At 36.5% G+C, this 12356-nt stretch overlaps 1 protein-coding gene across 2 annotated transcripts in view; it reads right to left on the reverse strand.

The window, feature by feature from the left end:
• Nucleotides 1–12356, reverse strand: part of PRIM2 (DNA primase subunit 2) — a 316165-nt gene that overhangs the window by 16461 nt on the left and 287348 nt on the right. The gene's annotated exons all lie outside the window — the stretch shown is intronic.

Below are 12356 nucleotides of genomic sequence, written 5' to 3' on the forward strand. Positions count from 1 at the left end.
TAAAATGCTGGAATTAAGAGATAACCTCAAATGAAGGGAAACATAATTCTGGAGAAATGTTAATTTCTATTCCTTTCTTATTTTTTAAAAAGATGACCTTCCTGTCACAAAAAGAAATGAACATGGGGTCTCGAATTCCTGCTATCCTCATTACTGAATATAGCTTAACATCATTTGACAGATACACAAAAAAATTACAGTTACAGAACAGGCATTATACAATACTGACAAGAATGTGCTTCAAAAATTGTTTTTCTCTGATTGTCTTATAGATTACATTTCTGAATTTCATGTCACCTTTTATTAAATCATATATGAAAGGCCTGTGTAAATGCCAGCCAACCACAGAGGCCAGGATTCTGCCAGTCTGGCCTGTCTACCTTTCTTGAACTATTAGAGCAAAAAGTGAAAAATCAATTTAAAATGAGACTTCCTTCATTTTTAAATTTATTCTGCAAGTTTTCCAAGTAACACTAACACTAAGTTCATATTGTCTGATGCTCTTACACACAGATTTTCAAACTGTGATGAGATAAACTTGCATGTAATTACTGACAAACATCTATAATATATTAATATCTGAATTAGAATTTTGGAGAAGACTTCAAACATAAATTTAAGCTTTAGATGATCCCATAAATTACCTGAAGAGGAAATGGATTCACAGAAATAAAAAAGTTCAACCATATAAAAAGTAAATATGTAACATGATATACATACACACAGTCTAGTATTTATGTTTGGGAAACATGCTATGAAGAAATAAATCATATTAATAAAAAATCATATTAATAAAAAAATTTTTAAAAACATAGTAATCCACACATGTAAAAAACTTACTAAAGAAAATTGACATAAAAGCCACAGAATATGAGAAAAACAGATGTATTGTAAATTTTAGGTTCAATTTTTAGGGTCCATAAAAAAAATTAATCACACTACAATCTTCCCCCGACCTGACCCCACTCGCAGAGAGGGCTCTTCCTTCACAAAAATGACTTAGTTTTATTTTTGTTTTATCTTATTAGGATGAATTTTTATTTGAAATCTGCTTGCAAATCTATAAACAAGCCATTCAACTATGATCAGGATAGCTTAAAGAGCTTTAATCATGTCCCAGCATATTTGAGATAAATGAAGGTTTCTGTAAATAAGTAAAAGTGTGATGAGAAAAAAAGGCAATAGAGGTTTTTGAGGTAAACAGGTATTATTGGTAGATACTTTTGTCTTCATTTCGGAAATGAGGAAATATATTAAAATTGGAGTATCTGTCTCCTGAGGGTGAGGGCCATTAACTGCAGAAAGAATTTTAAAAATCACATGCAAATGAATAATCTTTCTTTTAAAGGAAGATAACTTACATGCTTTTAAAATTAAGATAGAAAACATAAAACATAACTCCAAAAAATCCAACTAATGAATATATAGTTTCAGTTCAGATTATGAGCTATATTACAGAGATATAGGAAAAGAAAACGTGGACCAATGAATGAAGTTTGACTTTTTCTCTGAGTAAAATGGGGAGCTAATACAATATTCTATGTGCAGGACTAAAGTGAACTGACATCTACAGAGGGTTCATTTCTGCCTGCTGTGCTGGGAACAGATTGGAAAGGACAGAGGTAGAAATAGGGAGCTCATTAAAGGAGTTCAGGGAATAGATGGTGGATACATGGACCAGGGTGGTAATATCAGTGGCGATGGTAAGTGGTCAGATTTGGAGACAGGAGCATTTCCCACTTAATGGCTGTAAAATATTTCTAAAATCAGATGTTCTGCATGAAAATACTCAGGAGGAACCTGTCCTACAATGTCTTAAAATAATGCGTGACATACCACTCAATCCTTTCCCCTGCCAACTAATTTCCTAAATAACTAGTTTTAAAACTCGGGAAAATGCCAATATGAAAAACAAACCTATCACATAAAAGAAATGTAAAATACCCCAAATACCACTTAGTAGCCACTAAACAATATGATTAACAGATTTTTTGTGTGTAGAAACAGGAGTATGATACCTCATGTCTCTTAGCGTTAGGATGTCTTAGATGCACCCTTTGCTGACTTCAAAATCTTCCCAAGTGATTCTGATGTTCTAGCATTTGTATATGGAGTACAACCTAAGACTTTTTCTGCACTTTGTTTTGTGAAATTTTTCCAATATGAACGTCACCACTAAGCACTGTATTAAGATATTCTTCAGGTAACTCTATTTTGATGTTGATACTAATACAACTTGCTGAGGGGGTTGGATGACTCCAAGGCAGGAAATATAAACCAAAAATCAGGTGAAGGAAATGAAGAATTAAGGTATGACCAAGACACTAAATTTCAGCTTATGATATAGGATCAAAATTACAAACCTGGCAAACACCAAAATCCAAGAACAGATGCCTAAGGCAGACTGTGTGAAACAGAATTTAGGGTCAAATTTCCACAATATACTTATATACCATGGGGTACTATGCAGCCAAAAAGAAAATCGTGTCCTTTATGGCAACATAGATGCAGCTGAAGGCCATTATCGTAAGCAAATTAATGCAGAAAAAAAATCAAATACCACATGTTCTCACTTATAAGTGGGAGCTAAACATTGTTATACACGGACATAGAAAAGGTAACAATAAACATTGGGGATTCCAAAATTGAGGGGAGGGAGGCAAGGGTTGAAAAACTACCTATCAGGTACTATGTACATTACTTGGGCAATTGTATCATTAGAAGCCCAAGCCTCAGCATCATGCAATATACCCATATAATAAACCTGCACATGTGCGCCCCTGAATCTAAAATAAAAATTTTTAAAAACATATTAAGAAAAAACTAAAATACTCCACAAAGTATTGAAGATGTTGTTAGGCAAGAGTACTTTTTGCCTGTGTTTGTTTCTGCAGCATGGCTTCTGAGAGCCCAGACCTCCATCCTCACAAGCTGGTCTTGGCTCCTAAAAACATAGCTTCCCAAGATGGCAGGCCAGGACTGCCCCAGAGTGAGGGTCAGAAATAGAATAGGTCAGGAAAACACATATTACATAGAGGTGGAAACCCATCAAGAGGAAGAAATATAATGAAGAGACAAAACAAGAATAGGAAGAAAAATGTGGAAAGCCAGAGAAATGGGACGAGTCAATGGAGTCCATGGCTTGCTATTTATGTGGCTTGTAAGCATCAAAGTCTAACCCACAGCTCACAAAAGATGTTTCACTGAGCACTGACACTAACTCTTCAGTTTTCATGTTCCATTCTGAAAGAACCAGAGCACCCTATGAGGTCCTCTTGCATACAGCATTAATACCAAAGAACAGTTTTCCAAAGGTCAGAGGAAATCAAATCAAGGGTCCATTCTGATGCTGGGGCCAGAGGTTTTCTAATTCCGTTTTACAAAAATATCAAACATTTTGAACAATCATATCAAAGACATTTAAAAACACAATTTTTATTTGAAGAAAAAACTCCTATAAAGATCTAAGAATATTATACAAATGGCAGTATGACTTAGTTTTTAACGCCAATATTTCCAGATGAAGTACAAAATGTCAAGTGTAACAATCCACTTACTGTTCTAATCTAGTTCATCAGTAATGAAAAGGCTAAGAAAAAGTGAGTAGTGGATGGGCACAGTGGCTCAAGCCTGTAATCCCAGCACTTTGGGAGTCTGAGGCAGGCGGATCACAAGGTCAGGAGTTCAAGACCAGCCTGGCCAATATGGTGAAACCCCATCTCTACTAAAAATGCAAAAATTAGCTGGGCATGGTGGCACATGTCTGTAATCCCAACTACTCGGGAGGCTGAGGCAGGAGAATCGCTTGAACCTGGGATGTGGAGGTTACAGTGAGCCAAGACTGCAACACTGCACTCCAGCCTGGGTGACACAGCAAGACTCCATATCAAAAAAAAATAAAAAATAAAAAAAATAAAAAAGAAAAAAAAGTGAGTAGTGACATCAAACTACAATATTGTGGTAATTCGTATTTTTAAACTCTATATTTTTTTTAATTTTTTTTTTTTGAGACAGAGTCTCACTCTGTCACCCAGGCTGGAGGGCAGTGTTGCAATCTTGGCTCACTACAACCTCCACCTCCTGGGTTCAAGTGATTCTCCAGCCTCAGCTCTCAAGTAGCCAAGATTACAGTGCACCAAGACACCCAGCTAATTTTTGAATTTTTAGTAGAGATGGGGTTTTGCCATGTTGGCCAGACTGTTCTCAAACTCCTGGGCTCAAGCAACCCACCAGCCTTGGTCTCCAAAAGTGCTGGGATTAGAGGTGTGAGCCACCATGCCTAGCCTCTCTTTATTTTTAACTATTCTCTATCAGTTGAATAAAGTCCACCAGTAAGAATATTACAGTTTTTTAAAATAGGCTGGGTGTGGTGGCTCACACCTGTAATTCCAGCACTTTGGGAGACCAGGGCAGGCGGATTGCTTAAGTCCAGGAGTTTAAGACCAGCTTAGGCAACACGGAGAAACCCTGTCTCTAATAAAAATACAAAAAATTAGCCAGGCATGGTGGCACATGCCTGTAGTCCCAGCTACTTGAGGGTGCTGAGGCAGGAGGTTTGCTTGAGTTGGGGAGGTCAAGGCTGCAGTGAGTCCTGACCATGCCACTGCACTTCAGCCTGGGTGACAGAATGAGACCCTGTCTTAAAAAAAAAAGCAATGTAGTTTTCATTTTCACAAAAAAGTTCATATTTGTATTTGCTAAGTTTGCTAAAACCATTAATTATACTTCATCTACTATTTCATCCTCAAGATGAATTACTGATTTTTTTTTCTGTAAGAGAATTCTAATAAAGTGCCTCACCAAAGACATCCTTGCAGTTGAAGAGCAAAAAGCAAATAAGGTGATATTTTTCTGATTTAATCTGTGATAGATCATAGCCAGTTGATGGAACATAGATGAACATTGATGGAATATAGATGAACATGGTGGGAAATGCTATAGGTATGTATATTTATAACACACACATACACAAAAATAGAACTCTTTTTATACACACACTATAACTTTAAGCCACACTTCCTTCCCTCTTGCTAATACTCTCTAATATTTCCAGCCAGCTGCAAATTCCTCTCTCTCTTTTGCTTCAATGCCTGCCAACGAGGTTCAGATATTACCTGGCAGCAGAATGCAGCCACCTGCCCATCTTTGGCTTTGGTGAGCAGAGCACTGTACAGCTAGGTATGCTGCGCTCACCAATTAGGTATGTGGCTAATCTAATTCAAGGTCATGTTTTGTCTTATTTAAAAGTGATAATAAGCTTGCTTCTTCCTGAAAAGCTCAACCTCTCAAAACTAGACCAGGCTGTTATTATTCCACTCCATTTCTAACCTTCCCATATTTCAAAGGTGAAAGAAAAATGTAGTGGAGATACCAAGTCTTGCACATTTTTGAACATATGACTTTGCTTCTGTTTCTCACACACTCAGCACAGCTTAGCCTGCTGCTGCCTTACACCTCTGCTGTGACCTTTACTTACTGGCAGATCAGGGCCAAGTTTCCCTCTCTTGAAGATGTACTTTCATTTGTTTAAAACATTTCAAGTCAAGAATTTTTCTGACTCTTTATTATCTATAAACAAAATTATCTGAGTCAATTCTACCTCCAAATGTCATTAAAATCTACCTTTTTCTCTCCATTTTTGAAGCCTTCATCATTCTCTTTTTTATTGGAAAGCTTCTTGATTTATACTTTCTTCACTCAAGATAGTTGCCACATTGCCAACAGAGTATCTTTTCTAAAAGCCAAAACTAATCCTGGCATGGTTGGGGCACAAACTTTTCATCATGATTCAAAGGCTCCTACCCTGTCCTACCTGGCCACTGGATCCTCATACTCTGGTCCAGCTTCTCCTACAATGTGCTCTTTGGAACTTTAGCTCACAAAATCCTAGTGATGATCAGGGGTTTTCTTGTCTAATAACTTGTTTACCCGGCTTTAATCCGCCATTACCTAAGTTTCTTTATGGCAGACAGGGTAATGTTTCTCAAACCAATTTGTCTCCAGAATCCATTTTTCACAGGTCTCTCAGGACTAGGGTTCCTTAAAATACACCAAACAACCTTATTAAATTAATAGAGTGACCTCCACAAGTCTCATTCGTCTCTCTGATCCTGCCATAGTTTTCTTTCACTACACTTACTTGTTTATCTGTGGTATGGTTTGGCTCTGTCCCCACCCGAATCTCATCTTGAATTGTAGCTCCCACAATTCCCACGTGTCATGGGAGGGACCCGGTGGAAGATAATTGAATCAAGTGGGCGGTTTCCCCCATACTGTTCTCATGGTAGTGAATACGTCTCACGGGATCTGATGATGGTTTTATAGGGGAAACCCCTTTCACTTGGATCTCATTCTCTCTCTTGTCTGCAGCTATGTTAAGACGTGCCTCTCACCTCCCACCATGACTGTGAGGCCTCCCACGCCACATGGAACTGTGAGTCCATTAAACCTTTTTTTCTCTATAAAGTACGAAGTCTTGAGTATGTCTTTATCAGCAGCATGAAAACAGACTAATACAGTCTGTCTCCCACACTGGAATATCAGCTCCATGAAGGTAGAAGTCTCACTAGTTTTAGTCATCATTATATTCCCAATGTCTTGAACAGTAAATGGAATACAATCATCACTCAATTATTATTTGTTGATGTTGAATGAATGCTGCTCCTTTGGCCTGATCTGCTTTACATCAGGCACAGGGGAAACTCCTACTCCACTTTCAAACCCAATTAAAATGTCACTTCCTATATGAAGCATTCTCTTCTGCTCCCTCTTCAACAGATCTTTCCCCTCTGGCACTTTGAATATATTTTTATAAAAGCATTTAGCATACTCTATAATAGTTAACTGTTAAAGCACTTATCATACTCTGTTGTAGTTAGGTACCAATAAAAGGATTGTTGGGAAGCAATTTAAACTGCTAACCAAAATACTGATTTTCTCAGTGCACATTAACACCAACATTTTGGATTAAAGGATTTAAGCTCTTAGGAAACATCAACAACTAAGTAAACTTAGAAAGCAAGGAGGGAAGGAAAGAGAAGGAAGAAGAGAGGAAAGATAATGAGGGGGAAGGGAGGACAAACAAGAAGACACATGCAAAGCCTGCTTAGAGATATGGAGAAACATATTGTCAGACCCTAGTTTCGTGGTTCAGTTACTAATTATTACTGTGCTTTCAGGATTATGTTTTTTGGCCTAATATAAAAGCAAGCCATTTCAGAATCACTATGCCCTATGATCTTTATGAAAATAATGAAAGATATTTATACTGATTATATAATTACTTTAGAAGATTATGCTTATTAAAAGATGTATCATGTACTGATTTAATAATTACTTTAGATCATGTTTATTAAAAGATGTATCATATCTCCTAGATACGCCACTGAAAACAGAAGCTAATGTTAAAATCTGTCACTTAAGAATTAAGAAGTAAAAATAATCATATAAATTCAGAGATAGAAACTTTATCTAACAAGAAATACACTGCAAATTGATGGTAAACACCACCAAGAAGTCTGAAATGACTTAAAGCTACCCAGGCTAAAAATCTAAACTACTTGCTTTATGAAATAAATTTACTTAACTTTGTGGGTACCTTAAGCTTGCTTCTTCAAAAGAAGCTGGGATGCCTCTGGGAGTATACTCTATAAAACTGATCAAGAAATAGAACTAAGTTAGAATAGTTTTATGACTATAGGTAGTGAGATTGGACTTTACAAAAATATCCTAAGTGACAGTATCATATGTGACTGAATAAAATTCTTCCATAGGTATCAGTAACTTTTCATGTAATGAATAAATAATATAGAAAGATGTATAACTATATAAACAGAGTATTAAATTTTAAGAAAGGATGTTTTCCATTTGAATGCAATTTTAATGACTACAAGTTTTAATTAATAGGCTTAGCTAGCAATGACATATGTTACTTGACTTTCAAAGTGATTTGTCTTTTAACCACCTTGAACATTAAATAATCTCCAAGTGACCATTTATCTTCAGCCTATAAGAAAGGAAGGATATACACAGAAATCAAGTATTAAAGCCAAAAGTAAAACTATGGCCCGGTGACACCAATTCTAGTGCTCAACTTCCCATCTTTTCCTTAATGCAGTTCTGAGTTTTACCAAGGACATAACACATTTTCAACTACAACACTAAGAAAAGCAAAGCTAAGTGCAGCAATCAAACTACTGTTCTCATAAATCAGAAGAGATACTCCTGGAGATGAAACAGATACAAAAGCTGCCCTTAAAAGCAGTTACTTTTCATAAAGTAATAGACAGATTGAATACTATCATCCATTGATAAGTCTCCCTTACCTAAGAAAACCATAGGAGTTTTTAGGTAGTTCAGATTTATATGAGCTTAACCGTAAAGAGTCATTGAAATTTATATTTGTCATAAAATCTTCTTGACAAAGTTACTTTTAAGTCTTTTAAACTGTGCCTTTTGAAAGATTTCTTCATTAAAAGGCATTTGCCAGTTTTAGATTTAATATGGTCACTAACTTCTTGAGAATTTTTGACTGTGAAAAACAGGTTAACCAACCTCAAGAAGCAATAAGAGCATATATTTTTTTCATATTTCTTTTTTTTATTTTTTAATTTTTTATTTATTTTTATTATTATTTTTTTTCTATTATACTTTAAGTTCTAGGGTACATGTACATAATGTGCAGGTTTGTTACATATGTATACTTGTGCCATGTTGGTGTGCTGCACCCATCAACTCGTCAGCACCCATCAATTCATCATTTATATCATGTATTCATGGTTTTAATATCACTCTTAAGTTTCTTAGAAGCACCAATTAGATTTGTTTTAAAATCATTAACAGTTGAGTGAAAATTCTAAAACACATTTCCTTCCTCTATTAAAAAAACTAAAATAAGAAATAAAAAGGCAGTTTTAAAAACATTAGTGCAGAAATACATTTGTAAATAATGTATCAGTTCAATCAAAATCTTGAAAAATGAATAGCCTTATGTATACCTACTTATGGGCCAACATGTAAAAGTAAGTATTGGTTGTAATAGGTCTAACACAATTGTACAGGAGAAGCAAACATTAAAATACACCGTAGAAACAGAACCTAATCACTTGAATATGCAACATTCTCAAGTGCTCAATACTTAAAGCAGTGCCCTCAAACAGAAATATGACATATCTGTAATTTTAGATTTTCTGTAGCCACGATTAAAACAGTAAAAATAAGCAATTACTTTCAGTAATGTATTTTATTCAAAGCAATATATCTAAAAATATTGTCATTTCAAAATGTAATCAATATAAAAATATTACTGATATATTTTGTAATGCCTTTTTTCGATACTATTGTAACTCTGTGAAACTTGGTGTATATTTTACTACAGCCAGTGGTATACTGGAGCTAACACAAACTGGCTATAATCCCAGCTACTTGGGAGGCTCAGGCAGGAGAATCACTTGAACCAAGGAGGCAGAGGTTGCAGTGAGCCGAGATTGTGCCACTGCACTCCAGCCTGGGTGACAGAGTGACACTCTATCTCAAAAAAGAAAGAAAGAAAAGAAAGAAAAAAACTGTCAACCAAGATTCATAAGGAAAAAGTAAGACATTCCCAGATAAACAAATGCTGAGGGAGTCTGTTGTTAGTAGACCTGCCCAACAAGAAATGCTAGAGGAAATCCTTCAGGCAAAAAGAAAAGATCACTACAAAGTAACTGAAAGCAATTCAAAAAGAACGACAGGAGCTAAGATAACTATATGTATGAACATGTAATTTGTGACAACAATATAAGGGGAGGGACAGAACTATACAGAATTGGAGTTTTTGTATATAATAGATGCTAAGTTGATATTAAAAATTGTTATATATATAAAAGGCTATAGTCCCCAGGATAACCACTAAGAAAATAATGGGGGCAAAAAATACATTAAAAAAAAAAAAATGATGGGAATAAAAATGATACTATGGTACTATGGTCTGAACGTGTCCCCTCCAAAGTTCAGGTGCTGCAAATCTGCTGGTATTAAGAGGTGGAACCTTTAAGACGTGATGAGGGCTCATTCCTTATTAATAGAACTAAGGCCCTTATAAAGAAAAAAAAAGCAGCAGCTTCAGGTGGCATTTGGCTAGCTTGTTCTCTTGTCCTTCTGCAATGTGAAGACTGAACAAGGAAGCCTTCACCAGATCAGAAAAGGGCTCCTCACCCTTGGACTTCTCAGACTCTATAACTGTGAGAAATAAATTTCTTTTATTTATAAATTAGCTGGTCTGTGGTATCCTGTTATAGCAGCACAAAACAAAGTACACTACCAAAAAAAAAAAAAATTTAATGCAAAAGAAGGTATTAATGGAGAAACTGAGGGGACAAAAAAGACATGACATCATTGAAAGCAATGAGCAAAACGCCTGGCATGGCAGCTCCTGCCTGTAATGCTGTTGCTTTAAAGTTTGTTTCATCTGATATAAGAATGGCTACCCCTGCTTGCTTTGGGTGTCCCTATTTGCATGAAATGCCTTTTTCCACCCTTTTACTTTAAGTTTATGTGAGTCTTTATGTGTTAGGTGAGTCCTTATGCATTCTGCAGTTCTGTACCTTTTAAGTGGAGCATTTAGGCCATTTATATTCAATGTTAGTATTGAAATGTGAGGTACCTTTGCATTCATCATGCTCTTGGTTGCCTGCATACTTTGGTTTTTTGTTTTTGTTTTTTAACTTGTATTTTTATTTTACAGATCCTGTGAGATTTATGCTTTAAAGAGATTCTTTTTTGATGTGTTTCCTGGATTTGTTTCAAGATTTAGAGCTCCTTTTAGCAGGTCTTCTAGTGGTGGCTTAGTAATGGCAAATTCTCTCAGCATTTGTTTGTCTGAAAATGATTTTATCTTTCCTTTATATGTGGTGCTTAGTTTCACTGGATACAAAATTCTTGGCTGATGATTGTTTTGCTTGAGGAGGCTGAAGACAGGGCCCTAATCCCTTCTAGCTTGTAGGGTTTCTGTTGAGAAGTCTGCTGTTAATCTGTTAAGTTTTCTTTTATAGGTTACCTGGTGCTTCTGTCTCATAGCTCTTAAGATTCGTTCCTTCATCTTAACTTTGGATAACCTAATGACAGTGTGCCTAGGCAAAGATCTTTTTGTAATGAATTTCTTGGGTGTTCTTTGTCCTTTTTTTTGAGATGGAGTCTCGCTCTGTCACCCAAGTTGGAGTGCAGTGGCATGATGTCGGCTCACTGCAACCTCAGCCTCCTGAGTAGCTGGGACTACAGGCGTGTGCCACCACACCCAGCTAATTTTTTGTAGTTTTAGTAGAGACAGGGTTTCGCTGTGTTAACCAGAATGGTCTCGATCTCCTGACCTCGTGATCCACCTGCCTCGGCCTCCCAAAGTGCTGGGATTACAAGCGTGAGCCACCATTCCTGGCCCTGTGCTTCTTATATTTGCATGTCTAGGTCTCTAGCAAGGCTGAGGAAGTTTTCCTCAATTATTCCCTCAAATATGTTTTCCAAGCTTTTAGAATTGTCTTCTTCTTCAGGAATACCGATTATTCTTAGGTTTGGTAGTTTAACATAATCCCAAACTTCTTGGAGGCTTTGTTCATATTTTCTTCTTCTTTTTTCTTTGTCTTTGTTGGATTGGGTTAATTCGAAGACCTTGTCTTCAAGCTCTGAATTTCTTTCTTCTACTTGTTCAATTCTATTGCTGAGACTTTCCAGAGCATTTTGCATTTCTAAAAGTGTATCCAAAGTTTCCTGAATTTTGTGTTGTTTTTTCTTTTAGCTATCTATTTCATTGAATATTTCTCCCTTCACTCCCTGTATCATTTTTTGAATTTCCTTGTGTTGGGCTTTGCCTTTCCCTGGTTCTTCCTGATTAGCTTAGTAACTAACCTACTAAATTCTTTTTCCATTATATCAGAGATTTCTTCTTGGTTTGGATCTATTGCTGGTGAACTAATGTGATTTTTGGTGGGTGTTGATGAGCCTTGTTTTGCCATATTACCAGGGTTGGTTTTCTAGTTCCATCCTATTTGGGTAGGCTCTGTCAGAAGGAAGGTCTAGGGCTGAATGCTGTTGTTCAAATTTCTGGTGCACAGGGTGTTCCCTTGATGTAGTACTCTCCCCTTGTCCTGTAGTTGTGGCTTTCTGTGAGCCGAACTGCAACGACTGTTGTCTCTCCTCTGGGTTTAACCATCCAGTGAGTCTACCTGGCACCATGCTAGTATTGGGGGTTTCTGCACAGTCCTGTGATGTGAACTGTCTATGGGTCTCTCAGCCATGGATACCAGCACCTGTTCCATTTGAGGTGGCGGAAGGTGCAATGAACTCCATGAGGGTTCTCAGTTTTGGTGATTTAATGCTCTATTTTT

Source organism: Piliocolobus tephrosceles, chromosome 5, assembly GCF_002776525.5.
Source record: "Piliocolobus tephrosceles isolate RC106 chromosome 5, ASM277652v3, whole genome shotgun sequence".
Classification (NCBI taxonomy): domain Eukaryota; kingdom Metazoa; phylum Chordata; class Mammalia; order Primates; family Cercopithecidae; genus Piliocolobus; species Piliocolobus tephrosceles.